This window comes from Octodon degus, unplaced genomic scaffold (assembly GCF_000260255.1).
Source record: "Octodon degus isolate 3935 unplaced genomic scaffold, OctDeg1.0 scaffold00123, whole genome shotgun sequence".
NCBI lineage: Eukaryota > Metazoa > Chordata > Mammalia > Rodentia > Octodontidae > Octodon > Octodon degus.
In genome coordinates, this window is record NW_004524699.1 from 3,365,162 (window position 1) to 3,373,378 (window position 8,217).

Genomic DNA, 8,217 nt, shown 5'->3' on the forward strand with positions numbered 1-8,217 from the left:
ATATTTGTTAGTGTGTAGTTGTCTCCCAAAAGCCTCAGGCAGTCACTGGTTCTAGAATCTGTGATTAATTCATGATCCAAAGCTGGGATTATGGGTCTGCATGCTGCTGGGGTTAGGGGTGTGAGTGCCGCCCCCAGCCCGGGGCAGAGAGCCTGAAGGTGATAGAAGGAGGCGAGAGACTCTGTTGCCCTTGCTGCTGCTCCTCCTCCCATTGGCTCTTGCTGTTTTCTGCTACCATGAACTACTGTCCCTTGGAGCCAGCTGAGTATGGACTGAAGCCTCCATAAACTGGGAGCTAAATAAACCTTTCCTTCCTTAATTTGGGGTGTTGGTATTTTGTCCCAACAATGAGTGAAAAGTAACTGAGCCACAATTTGGTGCCAGAGAAGTGGGGTCATTGCTGTGACTACCTGACCATGTGGGTCACAAGCTTTTGGAAATGGCTTATGGGAAGAGATAGAAAAGGTTCAGAGATGTCACCTACAAGAGAATAGCTGGAATGGCCTTGGCTGTTTGTAGGGGAGATTCTGGTCAGAGCTCAGAAGACCAGAATGCTGACAGAAATCCTGCCTGCAAAGACCAGGTTGGGGAGGTTTCTTCTGGGAAGAAGGACTGCACTGGTTGTTGGACTCCAGACAATGTGTTTTGGCTTGGCAAAAAGTTTGTCTGCGTTTTGCTCGTGTCCAGAGATGTCGCCTGAGACTGAGATTAAGTGTGATGAACTACTGGATCTTGCAAATGAAATTTCAAGGCAGGTGAATGTTGAAGCAGTGGCATGGCTATTGTTGGGTTTATGTTTAGAATCAAGAGCAAAGAGCCCAGTAGGATGATTCAAAATGTTGTGAGTCTGGCCAGAAAGGAAAAGCCAATAAAGCCGTGCTCTGCAAAGATAGAGCTGAGAGGATCTCCATTGCCGAGAGGGAACAAGTGAATGGAAAGGATGGCCTGAGGGCATCACGGGAGGTGGCAGGTGTCCACCTTTTACAGCCTCAGAACTGCAAGGCTAAGGGACTTTGCCTTAGAGAGAAAGCCGCAGCGCACCATGTTCCAGAATGGCAGCCGCCACACTACATTCCAGAATGGCACCAGCACAGAGAATTTGTTCCTCAGAATCAGGGTCAGAGTATTCAGCAACCCAGGCACTCGACCCTAGAGCCAAGAGTGAAGAAAGTCTAGCTGCTGCTCCAACCGGCATCATCCGGATCTTGGCATCATCCACGTAGCACTGGTTTTAGGTGCCGGTAAAATTCAAGAGTTCTGAGGTTAAGAAGGCTTCCACCACAATTTCTGGGGGGCTGGGCAGTGTGCCCGAGAAGACAGTGTGTGAAGCAGAGAGTGAGAAGCTGAACCTACCGTGGAAACCCCAGAAGTTTGGAAAAGCCAGGAACATGGATCATCTAAGAAAAACTGCAAGAAGGGAGCAAAGCACATTTGAGAGAGAGGCCACAGGAGTCACAAACAGCGGTAGTGCCATGGGGCAGAGCCACATGGAGCTCACAACTTGCCACAGATTGCTTCAGATGTTCCACATGGACCTATAGGACTTAATGTTTGCCCTTCTGGATTTTGAACTTGCTTTGGTCCTAATGTGTCTCAGTTACTCTTCTCTTGTTGCTGGGCCAAATATCCTACATTCTAAATAAAGGAAGGAAAGGTTTATTTAACTCACAATTACTGAAGGTTTCAGTCCATATTCAACTGTCTCCAAGGCAGAGTGGCACATAGCAGAGAGAAAACTTTCATGGCAGTGGCAAAGAGCAGAGAGCAAAGGGAGGGGCTGCAGCACCACGGCTGGCTAGCCTGTCTCCCCTCCTCACATTGTAATGCAAATTACCCACCCCAGGGTGAGTGCAGCACCCACACCCACAATAATCAATCATTAACACCAGAAATCGCCCCATGACTGCATGAGGTTTTGGGGGGTCACCTGTACATAAACCATAACACGTGGTAGCCTGCTATGTGTACCTTTTGGAATGATAATGCTTGTCTTGTGCCACTGAATGTTGGAAGCATTTAACTTTTGATTTGTACAGGGACTCACAGCTAAGAGTTTGCCTTAGATCCTGGAGGAGACTTAGTACTTGGACTTTTCAGCAATGCTGAAACTGTAAGCCTTCAGCAACTCTTAGAAATGGACTGAAAGGCCTTTGGCATAAAGGGTTGAGTATGAGTCTTTGGGGTGCCAGGGGTAGAATGTTATGGTTTGTGTGTAGCTGTCCCCCAAGACCCCCATGCTTTCACTGGGGCATGGTTCTACAGTCTGTGATTAATTCATGATCCAAAGCTGGGATCACGGGTCTGAGTACTGCTGGGGTTCTGGGTGTGAGTGCTGCACCCAGCCTGGGGTGGGGAGCCTGGAGGGAGTACAAGGGGGAGAGAGACTCGCTCTCTGCAGCTATTGTTGCTGCTACTCCTCCCACTTGCTCTTTCTGTTTTGCTGTTTTCTGCTGCCATGACCTGCAGCCCTCTGTCGTGTGCTACTCTGCCCTGGAGCCAGCTGAGTATGGACTGAAACCTCCACAAACTGGGAGCTACATAAACCTTTCCTTCCTTTTTTACTTTATTTTACTGAGAAACAAATATGAATGAGACAGTTTCAAAGCTGATTAATAGGACAGTTTCAATAATCAACACATTGTACATTGTTATCTTCTTAGTAGTTATCCATAGCACAAGAAGCAGACAGGATATCCTGTCCAAACACTATTAGTACACATCTTTCTTCTTGTTGAATTAAGCGAAAGTAGCTGTATATCTGTCCTATTTTGTATATACAAATACCAAATGATCTTTCCTTTGTATCCCCCCTTTTTTTTTGTTTAGTCCTGTCAGAGGTGGGTATTCTATTGACATCTAACTACTATAGGTGCTTGAAAATCAGCAAAACAATCCAACACAGTCCAGCAGTCCACAATAGTAGTGGGTTATTCTCAGAAGTTACTGACTTGAGCCTTTCACAGCTCATTGTATTAATATGGCTTGACTTTATATGCCTCGTTTTTATACTTTTCTGCTGGATGGTTAAGACCGAGATATAACAAGAAGTGTAACTTCTGTATCTGATAAGGTCAGCCAAGTACCCTCAGGATTTATCCTGTAACACTGTACTGCACTTTGTAGATCCTTTGTTGTCCCCCATGAGGAGGAGTCATGGCCATTGCTTGACCAATTTGCTCTCTGTGAAAGCCTGAGAGAATGTTTTCTCTCCGTGTGACTCTCCTTAAGCACACTCTACATCATCAAGCACTTTCCTTTGTGGCCCCATAATCTCCTTGATCATTGAATTTGGGGCACAACTGAGTTACAGGATGTTACAGCACAGGTTCTCCTCTGTCCTGAGTCCTCACTGACCTTGAAAGGCTAGGGCCAAAATGTTGGCTGACCTTGCAGCCCTTCCTTTCCTCTAATTTTTGATCTGCTAACTTAAAACCTTTCCTTCTTTAATTTGGGGTGTTGGTATTTTGTCCCAGCAATGACTGAAAAGTAACATATATTCCCAACCTCCTTTCTTTCTTTTTTCTTTTCCCCCATCCCAGTTGTTCTTCCTTTTGAGCATTTTGTTTCCCTTTCACAACATCTGTTGTGGGTTTTGGATTTTATTTACCCTGTCAAGTTCTTACACTAGGAAGACAATGTGATGTTTACACATGAGAATCTGATTTACTTCTCTTATGAGTATGGTCACTAGGTGCATCCGGGGCCAGGGAGATGGCTCAGTAGAATAAGTGCTTGCCTGGCAAGCACAAGGGCCTGAGTTCAATCCCTGGTTCCTCGAAAGAAAGATGAAAGAAGGAAAGAAAGAAGAAAGAAAGAAAGAAAGAAAGAAAGAAAGAAAGAAAGAAAGAAAGAAAGAAAAAACTGCGAGGTGGAGAGGTTAATATAATCAATCAATCAATAGTTTCTATCTGTATGTGAGTCAGCACAGTGGCTGTCTTACCTAGTTGCATCCATCTACCTGCAAAGGCCTGAAGTTTCTCTTTCTTATAGCTGAGTAGTACTCCATTGTGTAAAGATACCACATCTTTTTGAATCTATCCCTCAGTTGATGGGCATTTGGGTTGTTTCCAAGATTTAGTTCTGACAAATTGTGCTGCTATAAATGCGGGTGCACGTATATGACACACTGATCTCCAGTGATTACAACGGTCTATACTCCCACCAACAGCGCAGAAGGGCTCCGGTTTCCCCAGAGGGGAGGCTTTATTCAACCCTGTGCTGCGCACTGGGCGTCCCTCCTGAGCCAACCTGACAGGTACAAGGGGGTGCTGCTCACGTAGCAGCTGCGCGATTCCCATTGGTTCCCATTCAGACCTGCTGATTGCTCCAAATTTGAGTTCTGGAATTGTTACAAATTAGACTCAACTCTAGTCTTCTGATCTGAGTCTACTCATTGGTCCAAATTTAATTCTACTTCAATTCAAGCCAAGGTAGATAACTCTTGGAGCAGAAGTGTGGTACCCAGGATACCTACAGTTCTATGGCTTTAAGTGAGGTATTGGAAACCTTTGGGACTTCTAACTGGGCTCATCACAGCTTATAGGGTCTGGGGGATATTGGGGATCTTAATAACGGGCCTGGAACCCTCCTTGACCTCTGCACATTGGGGTGACTCCCCTGTGCTTCTCCAGTGAGGTGACAGTGGCATAGAAGATGGCAGCCATGGGGGGGGGGCACCACAGTGACAGCCAAGCAATGCCTCCTGTCCGAGGGGCCAGAACAGCAGCCACAAGGTGGCCCTCGGGTGGGGGAGACACAGAAGCTAGCTAGTAACCCAGGGGGAGCAGGGAAGTGATAGAAAGGGATGTGACAGGTGTCAGCCAAGCCACGCCCCCTCCACCAATCATAGAGAAGAAGAGAGAGTTATGCAGAGACCACCACAAGGGTCCAGGCTTTCAGAGTTGCCCCTGTCAGCCCATCCTCCCGGCCTCGCCGCATCCCACCCCGCTCTCCTCCCCCTGTAGACTTCCATGCAGCCTCCTGCGGCAGCCCTTCTGTCCACCTGCCCAGGCTGCTCGGCTGTGGAGCCCTGTGTGCACCACCTGAGTGTGAGTCCCGTGCACACGGTGAGTCTCTTTTCCTGCTGATCCCCGGCGCTGCGTGTCCCTCCACCTGGTTAAGATAAAGCCTGTGCCCAGTCAGCTCTGTGTGGCGCCCAGGACTGGGGAAGGGGCCATCTTCACTGAAAGCTGCAGGCTGAGAGGTGGATGCTGGAACCGTTTCTCTCTCCACACCAGTAGTTCTACCTGCATGCCTACAAGGTGCCTGGGGCTCCAGCGGCTGCTTCCTGGGTAGTTTCTGCAGAGCCCCTTCCTTGGGCAGAAAATCCTGGGCCAACTCACGGGTATCTGCAGACCTAGAAAATAAAAAGTCAGCAGGGTGCTCATGTGGTCATCATCTGACAGAGAAATTACAAATAAATGGGGAGGAAAAGAATCCCCTCTCCTTACCAACATGGGGTGCAGGGATCAGGGGGGCCTATGGAGGGTTTTTGTGGGTGAGGACCCTGGTACAAGAGTGCGTGTGTGCGCAACATCAACAGCGCAGCAGGAGCAGGAAGTAGAGCAGGAGCCACGTGGGTGTTGTCCAGCTTGGATGTGTCAGCTGATTTCAAGTTTAAATTTTTATATGCTGACGTGAGCGTGTAGCGTGTGTCGGGGGGCTGCCCAGGGCTCCCGACCTCCTAAAGTGAGTGTACATCAAAGGCTTACGTAAAAGAACAAGTGATATGGTTTTGGGGTCTCGGAAGGTCAGAACCCCCTTGGAGCTAAGACAAAGACTTCATTGGATATCCAGTATTCATTGGATTTCAAACAAGTTCAGCGAACATGAGGGGCAGCGAAAGGAAAAGCTGAGGAGAAGGTGGGAGACTGAGCAGGACCCTGAAGAGTCAGCCCAAAGAGGGGTAAGACAGCAGCACTACTATTCTGTCAGTTCATTGAAAAGAATGGCTTGTGCTTGTATTGCTTGATAAATTTTTCATGCCTGTGTCTTGTAATCGGAGCATCTGCTTTAAAGACAACAATATGCAACGTATTAACTATGGTTACCCTCCCACTGTCTTTTTTTGTTCTATTTTGGTCCTGGGACTGGCACCCAGGGCCCTGTACTTACTGGGCAGGTGCTACATAGCTGGCCTACATCCCCAGGCCTCTCCTACTATCTTGTTTTGAAATTTTATATCATTGTTTCCATTATTTTCTCTTTAAAATAAATAAGTAAATAGGGCTGGTGAGATAGCTCAGTGGACTAAGCGCCTGCTTTGGCAAATGCAGGGACCAGGGTTTGATCCGGAGGTATCCGGAGAGGGGGAAAGCAGCAGCTGAGAAGGGGTGGGGCAGGACCCCACGCTCCACAGCAGAGCTGGAGGGCTGAGGCCTGTGGACAGCTACACGCACAGCTGGGAGAGGTCGCAGGCTGCACCACAAGCCTCGCCTCCTGTGGCTGACACCGACGCCCGGTCCTGTGACACAGGACCCACATTAGCCTGCTGTAGCCGCAAGTCAGCTAGCGGTTTCCTTTGCATCAGTGGGCCTTGGTTGACTCTTCTGGGTGAGTCCGGGGATCATCGTTCCTTCTGCAACTGGATCCCCAACAGCATGCAGGATCTCATGGGTCCTTACTAATAACTGAACAAGCCACCCGCTGTGAAAGCGCAGGTGTCAGCAGCCCTGGAACAAGCGGCATCCCCAGGGGACAGCGCAACTCGAGACTCTGCCCTCCACAAGCACAGGGAGAATCCGGGGCACGGGGTGGGGGCTGTGAGAAGGGAATGGAGCGGGGTGGGAGCCCCTGGGGAGGCTCCAGGGGCTCAGGCAGAGACGGTGTGGGGCCGAGGGGGTCCACATGCACCAGGCCGTGCTCAGGGCTCCCAGCTCAGGGCTGAGACGTCGCACACATCACCCACTGCGGGGCCAGGGTGCTGGGTTACCTGCAGGCCCGGCTGGGGTGCGGGGAGGCAGGTGCTGCCATCCGCGGGAGGACGGACACACGCGGTGCACGGAGGGCCGCGGGGCTCCCCAAGTGGGCGCCACCACCAGCCCTGTGTCCCCCGAGGATTTCTACACGGCGTTTTACGTTTCTTGTAGTCAGACCTCTATCAGTCTTTGCTTTTTAAAAAATCTCAGTGTTGTCAGCTGAAGTTTTCTTTCATTGTTCAGGTACTTTGAAAATCGTTTTCTACGCTGAGGTCCGAGGAATATTTTTACCTGTTTTCTCATATTGTTACATGGAGGTGCCTGGCCCCTCTCTAACTGTACTCTGGGGCTGGAGAGCTGAGGTGCACCACGCCCACTGTCGCTGTGGGCTGGCCCCGCCCTCCCTCCAGGATGCCCAGTCCAAGACCACCCAGGGGCCAAGGCCCAGAATCAAGCCCAGGAGGGACAGGACTGCAGCTCAAGGCTGGAGTCGGATGTGCTCCCACAGTCACATGGCTGAACAATCAGTGGCCTCTCAGAGAAAGTTGGGCTCTTCCTGCCCCAGGTAGCATTGGGCTCTAGGCTCCCTTCTGCCTAAGGCTGAAGGAAGCTGCTTCTCACTGGGATTTGTGGCTTCTGGGGTTATCTTTATCATCCGGGATTCGTGGCTCATGTGTCCCTCTAGGCCAAACAAGGAGGCCAGAAAGTGAACAAGGATGTGGAGAGGCTGGGGCTGAGGCTGTGTTTGGAGGGGTTAGGAAGGACATCCTGGTAACTCTACCCTGACCCTGCCACTGAGTCCAGACTCCTCAAAATGGGTCCCCTCCCAGGTGACATGAAGTTTGCCCCATCCTGTCCTCCCCAGTGGGTTTCCTGAATGCTCCTGCCCTGGGCGCAGCCTTGCACAAAACCGCTCATTCACAGAGAGCAACTTGTCAGGTGAGCCTCCGGGACGTTGTGTGGTCCCATCCGCCCATCCAGTGCGCTGCTCTTGAGGCCCAGCAGCTGCTGGGTGCAGTGTCTCCCCAGAGCACTTAAGCACCCAACTCAAGGCCCATGTGCACACAGAGAGGAAACCAAAGCTCTTTATTTGGAGTTTTACAGGGTTGGGGGAGGCGGGTAGGTGAAGGGCTGTAATAGGAGGGGTGGCCCAGATAGGAAGGGTGGGCCAGGTAGGAAGGGTGGGTCAGGTAGGAAGGGTGGGCCAGGTAGGAAGGGTAGGCCAGGTAGGAAGGGTGGGCCAGGTAGGAGGGGTGGGCCAGGTAGGAGGGGTGGGACAGGTAGGAAGGGTAGGCCAGGT